This window comes from Canis lupus, chromosome 32 (assembly GCF_048164855.1).
Source record: "Canis lupus baileyi chromosome 32, mCanLup2.hap1, whole genome shotgun sequence".
NCBI lineage: Eukaryota > Metazoa > Chordata > Mammalia > Carnivora > Canidae > Canis > Canis lupus.
Genome location: NC_132869.1, coordinates 19261809 through 19277393, shown reverse-complemented (window position 1 = coordinate 19277393; position 15585 = coordinate 19261809). Strand labels below are relative to the sequence as shown.

The 15585-nt window shown below is 38.6% G+C and overlaps 1 long non-coding RNA gene across 1 annotated transcript in view; it reads right to left on the bottom strand.

Moving 5' to 3' along the window:
- Positions 1-15585, bottom strand: part of LOC140622743 (uncharacterized) — a 120264-nt gene that overhangs the window by 22566 nt on the left and 82113 nt on the right. Inside the window, exon 3 of the long non-coding RNA XR_012022432.1 lies at positions 14414-14538. This is a non-coding gene — a long non-coding RNA (uncharacterized lncRNA). The remainder of the gene's footprint in view (positions 1-14413; positions 14539-15585) is intronic.

Genomic DNA, 15585 nt, shown 5'->3' with positions numbered 1-15585 from the left:
CAAACCACAGCATGGTGGGGTGATCACTCCCTGAGCAGGGGCCCAGCAAGTGGCAGAATTGCCACAAGACTCCACCCTCCCCCAGGAGGAACAGCATGGGTGTGAGCTGCAGGAGTCTGCAGGGTTTAGAGACTCAAAGCCAGGTTGCATGCCTGAGATAGAAATGCTCAGTCACAGGCTGAGCACATTGTGCAGACCAAGACCAGGGAGACAGGAGTGATTGACTGCTTTTCCCTGAGGGTGGACTGGGCCCTGAGCTCTCTGCTCAGAGGCTGGAGATTGAGATGCCATCATTTTCATCCTCATCCTCTAAAGCAGAGTGGAAAGCCTTCAGGGACAAAATCCACAAAGAGCAACCTGGACAAGATTATTTAGCCTGGCCCCCTGGCAAGGGTGGTACAATTCACCTAGGGCAGAGATACCTGGGAATCAGTGCAACAGGCCCTTTCCCCAGTTCAGCAAGAATATCCTTCAAGACCAAGTCTACCAATCATAGACAACTGCAAAACTCCAGCACTAGGAGAAAATAATATATAGAATTCACGGGGTTTTCTCCTTTTTCAATAAATTTAATTTTCATTTTTACAGTTTTTTTTTCATTTTTCCCATTGATTCTTTTTTTAAATTTTTTGTTATTGGATTTCAATTTGCCAACATATAGCATATCCCAGTGCTTATCCCATCAAGTGCCCCCCTGAGTGCCCATCACCCAGTCACCCCAACCCCTGCTCACCTCCCTTTCCACTATCCTTTGTTTGTTTCCCAGAGTTAGGAGTCTCTCATGTTCTGTCTCCCTTTCTGATATTTCCCACTCATTTCCTCTCCTTTCCCCTTTATTCCCTTTCACTATTTTTATATTCCCTGTATGAGTGAAACCATATAATGTTTGTCCTTCTCTGATTGACTTGCTTCACTCAGCATAATACCCTCCAGTTCCATCCACATTGTAGCAAATGGTGGATATTTGTCGTTTCTAATGGCTGAGGAATATTCCATTGTATACATAGACCACATCTTCTTTATCCATTCATCTTTCGACGGACACTGAGGCTCCTTCCAGTTTGGCTATTGTGGACATTGCTGCTATAAATATTGGGGTGCAGGTGTCCCAGCGTTTCACTGCATCTGTATCTTTGGGGTAAATCCCTAGCAGTGCAATTGCTGGGTCGTAGGGCAGGTCTATTTTTAACTCTCTGAGGAACCTCCACACAGTTTTCCAGAGTGGCTGCACCAGTTCACATTCCCACCAACAGTGCAAGACGGTTCCCCTTTCTCCACATCCTCTCCAACATTTGTTGTTTCCTGCCTTGTTAATTTTCCCCATTCTCACTGGTGTGAGGTGGTATCTCATTGTGGTTTTGATTTGTATTTCCCTGATGGCCAGGGATGCAGAGCATTTTCTCACGTGCTTGTTGGCCATGTCTATGTCTTCTTTGGTGAAATTTCTGCTCATGTCTTTTGCCCATTTCATGATTGGATTGTTTGTTTGCTGTTGAGCTTAATAAGTTCTTTATGGATCTTGGATACTAGCCCTTTATCTGATAAGTCATTTGCAAATATCTTCTCCCATTCTGTAGGTTGTCTTTTAGTTTTGTTGACTGTTTCTTTTGCTGTGCAGAAGCTTTTTATCTTATTAAGTCCCAATAATTCATTTTTACTTATGTTTCCCTTGCCTTCATAGCTGTATCTTGCAAGAAGTTGCTGTGGCCAAGTTTCATTCTATCCTTTCACTGTATTTACTTTTATTTTTGTATGAATGAAGGTTTTTCTTTCTTTACAATTTTGGGATCTAGTTTTCTAGCAAACAGACAAAAATACAGGATTCAGCGTATTATTGCTCTGTTCTGTCCACCTGTCTGATTATATCTTCTTTTTAAAAATTTTTAAATTTTATTTTCTGTTTTGGTTCTCTTCTGATTTGTTTAGTGTATATTTCTTTGGGGTCATTATTGCTATTTTAGTATTTTGTTCTCTCATTCATGTATTCTTCTCTGGACAGAATGACAAGACAGAAAAACTCACTTCCAAAAAAAAAGAATAAGAGGCAGCACCTAATCAGTATGGACATAAGTAAGATGTCAGAACTAGAGTTCAGAAGAATGATTATAAAGATACTAGCAGGGCTTGAAAAAAAGCAGAGAAGACACTAGAGAATCCCTTTATGGAAAAATAAAAGAACTAAAATCTAATCAAGTTGAAATAAAAAAGGTTATTAATGAGCTGGAATAAAAAATGGAGGCTCTAACTGCTAGGAGAAATAAAGCAGAAGAGAGAATTAGTGATCTAGAAGACAAAATGGTGGAAAATAAAGAAGCTGAGAAAAAGAGAGATAAACAACTACTGGATCACCAGGGGAGAATTGGTAAGATAAGTGATACCTTAAAGCGAAATGATACTAAAATAATTGGGCTCCCAGAAGAAGGGGTGGGGGGAGCAGAAGGTATATTAGAGCACATTATACCTGAGAACTTCCCTAATCTGTGGAAGGAGACAGGCATTCAAGTCCAGGAGGCACAGAGAATCCCCCTCAAAATCGATAAAAATAGGTCAACACCCCGACATATAAAAAGTGAAACTTGCAAATCTTAGAGACAAAGAGAAAATCCTAAAAGCAGCTTGGACAAGAAGTCTATAGCCTAAAAGGGTAGAAACATTAGACTGGCAGCAGATCTAGCCATACAGACCTAGCAGGCCAGAAAGGACTGGCAACATATACTCAGGGTACTAAATGAGAAAAATATGCAGCCAAGACTGTATCTAGCTAGGATGTAATTTAAAAATAGAAGGAGAGATCAAAAGCTTCCAGGACAAGCAGAAACTAAAAGAATTTGTGATCACTAAACCATCCAGGCCAGAAATATTAAAAGGGGATCCTTTAAGTGGAGAGAGAGCCTAAAAGTAACATAGACCAGAAAGGAACAGAACAATATACAGAAACAGTGACTTTAAAGGTAATACAGTGGCACTAAGTTCATACCTTTCATCATTATTTTGAATGTAAATGAGCTAAATGCCCCAATCAAAAGACCAAGGTATCAGATTGGATAAAAAAATGCAAGACCCATCAATATGTTGTCTGCAAGAGACTCATTTTAAACCCAAAGACACCTCCAGATTGAAAGTGAGGGGGTGAAAAACCACTTATCATGCTACTGCACATCAAAAGAAATCTGGGGTGGCAACCCTTATATCAGACAAATTAGATTTTAAACCAAAGACTGTAATAAGAGATGAGGAAGGATACTATATCATAATTAAGGGGTCTATCCAACAAGAAGATCTAGCAATTATAAATATTTATGCCCTTAGGATGGGAACAGCCAATTACATAAGCCAATTAATAACAAAATTAAAGAAACACATCAATAATAATATAATAATAGTAGGGGACTTTAACACCCCATTTACTGCAATGCACAGATCATCTAACCACAAGAATAACAAAGAGGCAAGGGCTTTGAATGCCACACTGGACCAGACAGACTTCACAAATATATTCAGAGCATTCCATCCTAAAGCAACAGAATACACATTCTTCTTGAGAACACACGGAACATTGTCCAGAATAGATCACATACTGGGTAACAAATCAGGTCTCAACTGGTACTAGAAGATTGGGATCATTCCCTGTTTATTTTTAGACCATAATATTTTGAAACTGAAACTCAATCACAAGAGAAAATTTGGAAAGAACTCAAATACATGGAGGCCAAAGAGCATCCTACTAATGAATGGGTCAACGAGGAAATTAAAGGAGAATTTTTAAAAATTGATGGAAACAAATGAAAATGAAAACATAATTGCTCAAAAACCTTTGGGATGCAGCAAAGGCAGTACTTAGAGGGAAGTATATAGCAATACAAGCCTTTCTCAAGGAACAAGAAAGGTCTCAAATACACAACCTAACTTTATACCTCAAGGATATGGAGAAACAACAACATATAAAGCCTAAACCCAGCAGGAGACAAGAATTAATAAAGATTAGAATAGAAATCAACGAAATAGGAACCAAAAGAACAGTAGAACAGATCAATAAGATCAATAAACCACTAGCCAGACTTATCAAAAAGAAAAGAGAATTTTTATTCTTTTTATTTATTTATTACTCAAATAAAATCATGAATGAAAGAGGAGAGATCACAACCAACACTGGAAAAATATAAACAATTATAAGAACATGTTATGGGCAACTATAATGCCAACAAATTAGGCAATCTGGGAGAAATAAATGCATTCCTAAAGACTCATAAATTACCCAAACTGAAATAGGAAGAAATAGAAAACCTGAACAGATTCATAACTAGTGAGGAAATTAAAGCAGTAATCAAACATCTCCCAACAAAAAAGTCCAGGGCTAGATGACTTCCAGGGGAATTCTAGCAAATATTTAAAGAAGAATTGATACCTATTTTTCTGAAGCTATTTTAAAAAATAGAAATGTAAGGAAAACTTTCAAGCTCTTTCTATGAGGCCAGCATTTCCTTGATCTCAAATCCAGACAAAGTTCCCACCAAAAAGGAGATTTACAGACCAATATCCCTGATGAACATGGATGCCAAAATTCTCACCAAGATTCTAGGCAATAGGATCCAACAGGACATTCAAAGGATTATTCAGCACAATCAAGTGGGATTTATTCCTGGGATGCAAGGGTGGTTCAACATCTGCAAATCAATCAATGTCATATGCTACATTTATAAAAGAAAGGACAAGAACCATATAATCCTCTCAATAGATGCAGAAAAAGCATTTGACAAAGTAAAGCATCCTTTCTTGATTAAAACTCTTCACAGTGTAGAGATAGAAGGAATATGCCTCAATATCATAAAAGCCATCTATGAAAAGCCCACAGTGAATTATCATTCTCAATGGGGAAAAACTGAGAGCTTTTCTGCTAATGTTAGGAATGCAGCAGGGTTGACCACTCTCACCACTGCTGTTGAACATAGTACTAGAAATCCTAGTCTCAGCAGACAACAAAAATAAATAAAAGACATCCAAATCAGCAAAGAAGTCAAACTCTCACTCTTCACAGATGACATGATACTCTATGTGGAAAACCCAAGAGTCCATCTTAAAGTTTCTAGAACTCATACAGGAATTCAGCAAATTGGCAGGATATAAAATCAATGCACAGAAATCAGTTGCATTTCTATACACTAAATGAGACAGAAGAAAGAGAAATTAACGAGTCAATCCCATTTACAATTTCACCAAAAACCAGAGGATACCTAGGAATAAACCTAACCAATGAGGTAAAGGATTTATACTCAGAAAACTATAGAATGCTCATAAAAGAAATTGAAGAACACACAAAGAAATGGAAAAACGTTCCATGCTCATGGATTGGAAGAACAAATATTGTTAAAATGTCTATGCTACCCAGAGCAGTCTATACATTCAATGCAATCCCTATCAAGATACCATCAACTTTTTTCAGAGCTGAAACAAATAATCCTAAAATTTGTATGGAACCAGAGAAGAGCCCAAATAGCTAAAAGGAGCATTGAAAAAGAAAACCAAAACTGGTGGCATCTGAATCCCAAACTTCAGCCTCCATTACAAAGCTGTAATCATCAAGACAATAGGGTACTGGCACAGAAAGGGACACACAGATCAATGGAACAGAATAGAGAACTCAGAAATGGACCCTCAGCTCTGTGGTCAACTAATCTTTGACAAAGCAGGAAAGAATATCCAATGGAAAAAAAGTCTCTTCAACAAATGATATTGGGAAAACTGGACAGTCACATGCAGAAGAATGAAACTGGACCACTTCCTTACACCATACACAAAAATAGACTCAAAATGGATGAAAGACCTAAATGTGAGATAGGAGTCCATCAAAATCCTAGAGGAGAACACAACCTTTGTGACTTTGGCCACAGCAACTTCTTACTAGACACGTCTCCAAAGGCAAGGGAAACAAAAGCAAAAATGAACTATTGGGACTTCATCAAGATAAAAAAACTTTTGCACAGCAAAGGAAACAGTTGAGAAAACCAAAAGACAACAGACAGAATGGGAGAAGATATTTGCCAATGTCTTATCAGATAAAGGACTAGTATCCAAAATATATAAAGAACTTATAAAACTCAACACCCAAAAACCAAATGATCCAGTCAAGAAACAGAAGAAATAAACAGATGTTTCTTCAAGGAAGGCATACAAATGGCCAATAGACACATGAAAAAATGCCCAACATCACTCAGTATCAGAGAAATATCAATCAAAATCACAATGAGATACCACCTCACACCAGTAAGAATGGCTAAAATCAACAAGTCAGGAAACAACAGATGTTGGCAAGGATCAGAGAAAGGGGAACCTTCTTAAACTGCTGGTAGGAAGGCAAGCAGGTGCAGCCACTCTGGAAAATAGTATGGAGGATCCTCAAAAAGCTGAAAAGAGCTACCTTATGACCCAGCAATAGCTCTACTAGGGATTCATCCCAAAGATACAAATGTAGTGATTTGAAGGGGCACCTGCACCCCAATGATTATAGCAAGAATGTTCACAATAGCCAAACTATGAAACGAGCCCAGATGTCTGTCAACAGATGAATGGATAAAGAAGATGTAGTATATATAAACAATGTAATACTACTCAGCCATCAAAAAAAGAAATCTTGCCATTTGCAACAATGTGGATGGAAGAAGGTATTGTGCTAAGCAAAATAAGGTAATCTGAGTAAGACAATCATCATATGATCTCAATGATATGTGGAAATTAAGAAACAAAACAGAGGATCATAGGGGAAGAGGGGAAAAATAAAACAAGATAAAATCAGAGAGGGAGACAAACCATAAAACACTCAATCCTAGGAAACTGGGGGTTGCTGGAGGGGGCTGGGGTGTGGGTAACTGGGTGATGGGCATTAAGGATGGCATGTGATATAATGAGCCCTGGGTATTACATAAGACTAAGGAATCACTGACCTCTACCTCTGAAACTAAAAATACATTATATGTTAATTAATTGAATTTAAATTTTAAAAAAAGAGTAAATTGATGCACAGAGAGGTTAAATCCTTTGTCCAATCACACAGAAAATAATAGAATCCCCTCAGATCGGCCACCAAATCCAGAGCTTCTTAGCTACTACTCCTCATTCCATATTAGGATCTCCACATAGACATGGGATTTATAAATAGTGCAACCTCCTTCTAAAGCAGTAATTCAATTTCTCAAGTGTACAGATTCAGAGAAGAAGGGCAAACAAATGTCAACATGTTTTGAAAGGTATATTTCAGGTGTTACTTTTCCTCTTGATGCAAATAAGCAAGATTTCCTCCCTTGTTTTCTTTCTCTTATGTATTTCATGAAGTTAGATAGGTGTGGAGTGCAGGCAAGGGAAATCATCAAGCCTCAAACTATTTTTTTAAGATTTCTAGAAAGTACCACAATTCAGAAAGGCTGTAATTCTGAATTTTATGACAAGGAATGGCATTATTCTGTGTGTACACAAAATGCCTTAATATTGATATGATCGAATTATATCCATTAAACCTTCAGAATTATTTCACATTAAAAAAATTAGATATAGGGCAGCCCGGGTAGCTCAGCGGTTTAGTGCTGCCTTCAGCCGAGGGCCTGATCCTGGAGACTTGGGATCGAGTCCCATGTCAGGCTCCCTGCATGGAGCCTGATTCTCCCTCTGCCTGTGTCTCTGCCTCTCTCGAATAAATAAATAAAATCTTTTTAAAAAATTAGATATAAAGTTTAATAGTAGAGGAAACCAGAAATGATGATAGTTTCCAGACTATGATGGGCTTTAGTGGTCAAGGGTCAGAAAATCATGTGGGGCCACAATTTTCCAATTTTTTACATTAACATCTGGTATTAAATGTCTGAAGTTTGTTTTACTGCGTCACATTTCATTCCTCAGTGAGAAATCATAAACTTTTGCAATTCACTGGACTAAGCATTTCACCAAACTGCCTGGAAACCAGAACTAAATGACCCATGTGTTTCAAAATGCTCATTGCAAAAGATTTGGAGGACCTGGCTGGGCTAATCTGTACTTGTGGAGCTATGACTTAACCAAGAAAGGGGCCTATCTATTCTCGAGTTTCAAAACTTCCTGGCAGATCTATTCCTGTAACTGGCGCAGAATGCAAATCAGTTTGGAGCTGCGTAAATAAACGTCCAGAGTTCAAGAAATAATAATGATGAATTGGCCAGAATCTCTGGCTATCTCAATTCAGATTCCCGTAAGGTTTATAAGGGCAAGTTTAAATTTTTAATAAACTGCAGCCCTGGGCTTATACAGAAAAATCTTTTTTTTTTTTTTTTTTGTATGAAGCAGAAAAATCTTTATTGAACCAGGATGCATGGAAAGATGATGGTTAACTTAATTTGGAAGTAATGATTAAGGAGAAACCTAGTCATTTCATTCTCGTCAAAAAAATTTTCTGTACTCCATGCCTTCTTCTATGCAAATATGAAGTGGATAGGATACTTCTTTAAAGGTTGATGATTTTACTTCTGGTCTCTTTTCTTTCTCCTCAGTGTGCAGTGCTATATAAATATATAAATACAGCTGATGCACAGAGATTGAAAAGGAATTTCTTTGACTCCAGCACCTCCTTAGAAAAAGTTTCAAATAAAACTGTTATTTTCTTGAGATGATATCACTTTCCTTAAGTGATGATTGAAAAAGGATTAATTTGGGATTATAATTAGGTGATTGGGGATATATTAAAATTATTAATCACTTTGTGAGGGATCTTGACAGTAAGGATGCACGTGGGCCATTGAAAACTGTTGTTACCCCACTGCTCATGGTGGCTGGCACTCATAACAAGTGTGGAGAGGGGAGGGGATAAGATACATAAGAAGCAGAGACATTTTCTCTTTCCTGCCCTTAGGTTCTAATCTAGAATTTTTCAACAAACCATAGTTCGTTGAATTCAAGATGCCTTCATTTCAAAGATGCACCATTAATTTATATATTACTTGAAAATAAAAACAATATTGCCAATTATTGTTGTAAAGATGCCATTGCATACATTCCTGATACAAAAGAATGCAAGAGGGCATTCTCCTAAGGGAATCTAGCAGAGAGCTTCCACAGAGCACTGGAGATGCCTAGAACAAGGAGAGTACTACTACAACTGCCCCCCACACACACACTCAGATGCACTCCCCCAGCACTCCACAGGATAAATAACCTATGCGGCAGCTTCACAAGATCTAACAGGTTTTGCTCGTGCTGAGAGAACATCATTTCCTTTTTAGAACCCTGCTGTGTAGCCTATGGAGTCTCTGGGATTTAATCGGTATCATTTGGACAAGTTAATCTGATTAACTTACATGTATCTTATCTTTCTTTTTTTTTATAAATTTATTTTTTATTGGTGTTCAATTTGCCAACATATAGAATAACACCCAGTGCTCATCCCATCAAGTGCCCCCCTCAGTGCCCGCCACCCAGTCACCCCCACCCCCTGCCCACCTCCCCTTCCACCACCCCTAGTTCGTTTCCCAGAGTTACGAGTCTCTCATGTTCTGTCTCCCTTTCTGATATTTCCCACTCCTTTTTTCTCCTTTCCCCTTTATTCCCTATTTTTTCACTATTTCCCCTTTTTTCACTATTTTTTATTTTTCACTGTAGCATCCTCACAAAAAGAATGAGAAAAGGAGATTTGCTTCTTAATTTTAAAGAGGAAGGCAGATGATGTGGTGATTGAGAGTCTGGGCTCTGGAGTCGGTAGCCTGGGTTTAGCTCCATCCTAGGCAGGTGTCTTGACTATCATTTCAAGCTTTACTTTTCTTACACATTTGACTGAAGTAGTAATCTTACCTACCCATATGGATCCTGTCAGGATCAGATAAAACAATGCTTATTGCAAAACACTTGTTATAGTGCCTAGCTCATACAAAAAGCTAAATAAATAACTATAAGCTGTCCAGTTTACCAAAAAGAGCAACTGCAGGTCTGTGCTCCAGACGGCTGTATTTCACTTGCCCAAAGGAGATTTAACATGATTTGTTTTGAAATTTTTGGCTTATAGAAGGTAGATAAAGCTAGATTGTGGAGAGAAGGAGGGACACTAGGGGTTGAGGAGAGGTCTCAGTGAATGAATGCTGGAAAGATCTGGATTTCTTAAACCTGGGAGATGAAAGGATAGTGCATTCTTTTGAACACTAGGGATCCTAATCCTACTGCCTTACAGAGCCCCAAGAGATGGCAAGTGGTAAAATATCTCTATGCCTGGAGGTGGTCAGCAAATACCAGGGCCTTCAGAGCCATGGCCCCTATCCCTGTACCTCAGTCTGTACCCAGCAGGGAGCTGGAAGGGCAGCTACGGCAAGAAATGAGGAGCCAGATGTCAGCAGTAGTGACAAATAGACCTTGGAAATAAAGGTTCCTGAGACCAGATAAGATCTGAGACTCTTTTAAGAAACAAGGGGATGGAGTGGGAAGACTGGAGATAAAGAGTTCGTCCAATTGGATATAGAAAGGTAAAAGAATGTGACACTTCTAACATCATACTTCTATGGACTAAACCCATACCCATTAAATAATTCTTTGTTATTTTGTATTATAGTCATCATTATCAGCTTATTCTGAGAAGGAGTCCAATGAGGTATGTAAATCTATACAAGCTGCTTGTAGGGCTTTTGTGCTGTCCTTATCCCCCTACACGTATCCCTAACTCTACTTCCTTTTACCCACACCATGGTGGTATTCCTTAATCTATCCACCCACTAGACTTAAATCAAAGATATCAGATATAAGCTCCCAAAGACTATTTCCAATTGTATACTTATTAAGTGCCATTTACCCTTGACATGGGCTTTCTACCTGATTCTCTAGCAAATGGCCTGGGAACTTTCTCCAAAAGAGTATCATATAGGACTTCTGAGGAAGATGGTGGAATAGGAGGATCCTAAGCTCATCTCTTCCCAGTGATACAACTATATAACACTAATATCAGTATAAATAATCCAGAAAATGACCCAAAGAATGGCAGAACAGACTCTCTACAGCTAAATGTAGAGAAGAGACCATGTCAAACAGCTGGTTGCCTCAACTCAAGTCCAAGACATCCCCAGGCTGACCCAATAAGAACACAGGGACCAAACCCTACCCATAACCGGCAAAAAGCCATTGTGAATCACTGGACTGAAGGCAAACAGCTCAGCCACAACAGTAGGGCACACACAGCACACACAGGAGACACTCCTAGAGCACAAGGTTTTGGCAAACAGAGGACAGAGTGCTACAGGGCACTACAGGACCTCTTTTTCATAAAGACACTACTTTCAAGAGTAGGAGACATAGATGACTTTCTTAACACCTAGAAACAGATAAAGACAGGCAAAACGAGGATTCAGAGCAATATGCCCCATATGAAAGAAGATGACAAAGATTACAGTAAAAGTGCTAAACAAAATGGAGATAAGTCATATATGACTGATAAATGTAAATATGGTTGTAAAAATATTCAATGGACTTAAAAAGAGTAGAGGACCTCCGTGAGACCTTTAACTAAGAGATAGAAAATGTAAAAAGAACTAACAAGAGATGAAGAACTCAATAAGGTATAATTATTGTAAATATTTACGCACCTAACATGGGAGTACTCAAATACAAAAAGCAGCTAATAGCTAACATAAAGCAACTAATCAATAGTAATACAATAATAATAGGGGGTTTTAACACCCCTCTACATCAATGGATCATCCAAACACAAAATCAACAAGGAAACATTAGCTTTGAATGACACATTGGACCAGATGGATCTAACAGATGTATTTAGAACATTACACCCTAAAACAGTAGAATACTCAAGTACACATGGAACATTCTCCAGAACAATCACATATTAAGGCCACAAAACAAGTCTCAAAAATTTAAAAAGATTGAAGTCATACTATGCATCTTTTCTGACTACAACTCTATGAAATTAGAACTCAACCACAATAAAAAGCCTGAAAAAAATCCAAGATCTATAAAGAACTTCTTAAGCTCAATAGCAAAGAAACAAACAATCCAATCATGAAATGGGCAAAAGACATGAGCGGAAATTTCACCAAAGAAGACATAGACATGGCCAACAAGCACATGAGAAAATGCTCCACATCACTTGCCATCAGGGAAATACAAATCAAAACCACAATGAGGTACCACCTCACACCAGTGAGAATGGCGAAAATTAACAAGACAGGAGACAACAAATGTTGGAGAGGATGTGGAGAAAGGGGAACCCTCTTGCACTGTTGGTGGGAATGTGAACTGGTGCAGCCACTCTGGAAAACTGTGTGGAGGTTCCTCAAAGAGTTAAAAATAGAACTGCCCTATGACCCAGCAATTGCACTGCTGGGGATTTACCCCAAAGATACAGATGCAGTGAAACGCCGGGACACCTGCACCCCGATGTTTATAGCAGCAATGTCCACAATAGCCAAACTGTGGAAGGAGCCTCGGTGTCCATCGAAAGATGAATGGATAAAGAAGATGTGGTTTATGTATACAATGGAATATTACTCAGCCATTAGAAACGACAAATACCCACCATTTGCTTTGACATGGATGGAACTGGAGGGTATTATGCTGAGTGAAATAAGTCAATCAAAGAAGGACAAACATTATATGTTCTCATTCATTTGGGGAATATAAAAAATAGTGAAAGGGAATAAAGGGGAAAGGAGAAAAAATAAGTGGGAAATATCAGTGAGGGTGACAGAACATGAGAGACTCCTAACTCTGGGAAATGAACAAGGGGTAGTGGAAGGGGAGGTGGGCGGGGGGTTGCGGTGACTGGGTGATGGGCACTGAGGGGGGCACTTGACAGGATGAGCACTGGGTGTTATGCTATATGTTGGCAAATCGAACTCCAATAAAAAATTTAAAAATAAATAAAAGGAAGTAAATTTAAGAATTGAAAAAAAAATAGGCCTATCTCAAGAAGCAAGAAAAATCTCGAACAACCTAACCTTACACTGAAGGGAGCTAGTACAAATAGAGAAAAAAAAAAATCCCCAAAGCCAGAAGAAGGAAGGAAATAATAAACATTAGAGCAGAAATAAATGAAATAGAAACCGAAAAAAAAAAAAAAAAACAATAGATCAATGAAACCAGGAGTACTTCTTTGAAAAGATCAACAGAATTGATAAACCTCTAGCCAGACTCATCTAAAGTGAGAGAGAGGACTTGAATAAACAAAATCAGAAGTAAGAGAGGAGAAATAACAACTGACACTAAAGAAATAGAAAGGACTGTAAGAATTACAATGAAAAATTATATGCCAACAAATTATACAACCTAGAAGAAATGGATAAATTCCTAGAAACATAACCTCCCAGGCCTGAACCAAAAAGAAATAGAAAATTTGAAAGACCAATTACCAACAGTGAAATTGAATCAGTAATCAAAACTCCCTTGCTTGCTTCTGCTCTTGGAGAAAAGACTGATTAAGTCTGTCCTCATGACAGCACCTCCAATGTTAAAAAACAAGTTCTTCCCTCTGCCCTCCTTTCTTCTCTATCACATCACATCTTCCACTGACTTGCCTATAGACCTACAGAATTATAGTGGAAGTTGGGATCATCCCTGACCTCTAAAATATTCTCATCTTTCCAGGGCACCTTGCCCATATCTGGGAGAGAGTACCTTGAGGCTTACAAAATATGGAAAAATAGAAACCCAGGGAAAGGTAATGTTTGAAAAACTTTCCAGAGACTGGCAAGCTGATGTCCAAATAGTCACAGGGTTTTTCTAATACCATTGCTTAGAGTGGGGTAGTCCTGTGTGTTCTTGGCATAAGATAGTTGAGGAACAATGGCCAGCAACAAAATGGAAAATGTTCCCATGGTAGAAGGAGAGACATGAGGATCCTAAGGAACTAGGAAGGGAGAGTTGGTGGAGAGAAAGCCATGGGACAGGATGGTTTAGGAAGGATATGAAAGACCATCTACATTCTGTGCAGTCTGGTTTCCTGGGAAAAGAAGGGGAGGGAGAAGTCAGGGCATTAGCTATACTTAGAAAGTCACCTGGGGGAAAAGTTAGCAAAGATACTCATTGTCTCCATTCTCATGTCCCCATTGAGAAAATGATGATCATTGGACATTCTTCAAAGAGTTGTGGGGATTACATGAGAGAATTATTATAATACAGCAGTTAGCATTTTTTCTTGGCCTTTATTAAGTGCTGGGTTTTGTGCTAAGCCTCACATGCATTATCTCATTCAATTCTTACAACAACCCAGTGATATAGACACCATAATTTTCCCTGTTTTCAAGTGAGAGGAATAACCAGACCCCAGAGAGGTTAGGTAACTTACCCAAAGAAGCTGGGAATTAACACTGAGAGTCTGTTTAGCTCATGGCCTATGCTCTTTACCCAATGCCATCTCTCACATACACTTAGACCATGGGTTCAGTCCTTCTAGGTCCCAGTGACTTACCTTTAGGTCACAAGTGTGCACATTTCTCATTAAGGCTCTCCATTTTATCGAATTCCTCCACATATCCAGTATTTGGCATTCCTTAGCTTTTTCTTTTTAAGTTTTTTTTTTCTTCAACTTCCAACCTGTGAGTCAATATAAGGAAGAAAAGGGGAAGTTATTTACTTTTTTAAAGATTTTATTTATTTTTTCATGAGACACAGAGAGAGAGAGAGAGGGGGGGGGGGGGGGCAGAGGCACAGGCAGAGGGAAAAGCAGGCTCCATGCAGGACTCAATCCCAGGACTCCAGGATCATGCCCTGGGCTGAAGGCAGAGCTAAACTGCTGAGCCACCCAGGCTGCCCAAGTTATTTTCTTTAAAAGTTTCTTTATCTGATTTTATTACTAAAGTAGTAACTTGAGCTAACCTCAGGCATGCGTCAATTAGCTATGGAGCCCTGCTTTGGGAGTTCTCCAGACACACATACTGGAATCAATCACAGTAAATTCTATATGCAGGTTGCTTTTCTCCATATAACTCTGTAAATTCTAAATTTTTTATGGCCATTAAAATCTTTTTCAACTAGGTCAGCCAGAAGAAGTTGCTCCAAATTTTCGAGTCAGCACTGAGAGCTCTGAAGGGTTAAAATACTTGGTCACTTTTGACATTGGCTTCTAGTTTTTGGTGATGATCACTGGCAGGAAAGCCTGCCATTTTCATCCCTCTCAGGATGCTAGATTTCTGTTTTAAATGTGATCATAGGTGTTTTGAATGGATGTATAATCTGCTAGAAAGTTGGTATTTTTACTCTGAAGGTGCCTTTACCATATGGAGGATTGCCGAAAATAAAATGGCAATACTATGCCCAAAAAATCAGTCTCACTAACCTGTTTATTATAAAAGATTTGCTATAGCATTTCTTCACATTTCCCCATTCTTTTCCTGCTGATCACGATTTTTAAGCTGGCACTACTGCCTTTTCCCTGCCTTACTTCTCTACACTATCAAGTCAGAAATATAGAGATGTTTAGCAAGATACAAAAGTAAGTTACTTATTCTATAACCCTCCCATGTTCACTTGATTAAGGATGGTACCAGAACCCTGGTGTCTTTTTGACTGATGAGTATTGATTAGAAGATAGGATATACCACCCAACCTCAATGAAGTGGTTGACCTCATCTCTGTTTCTAT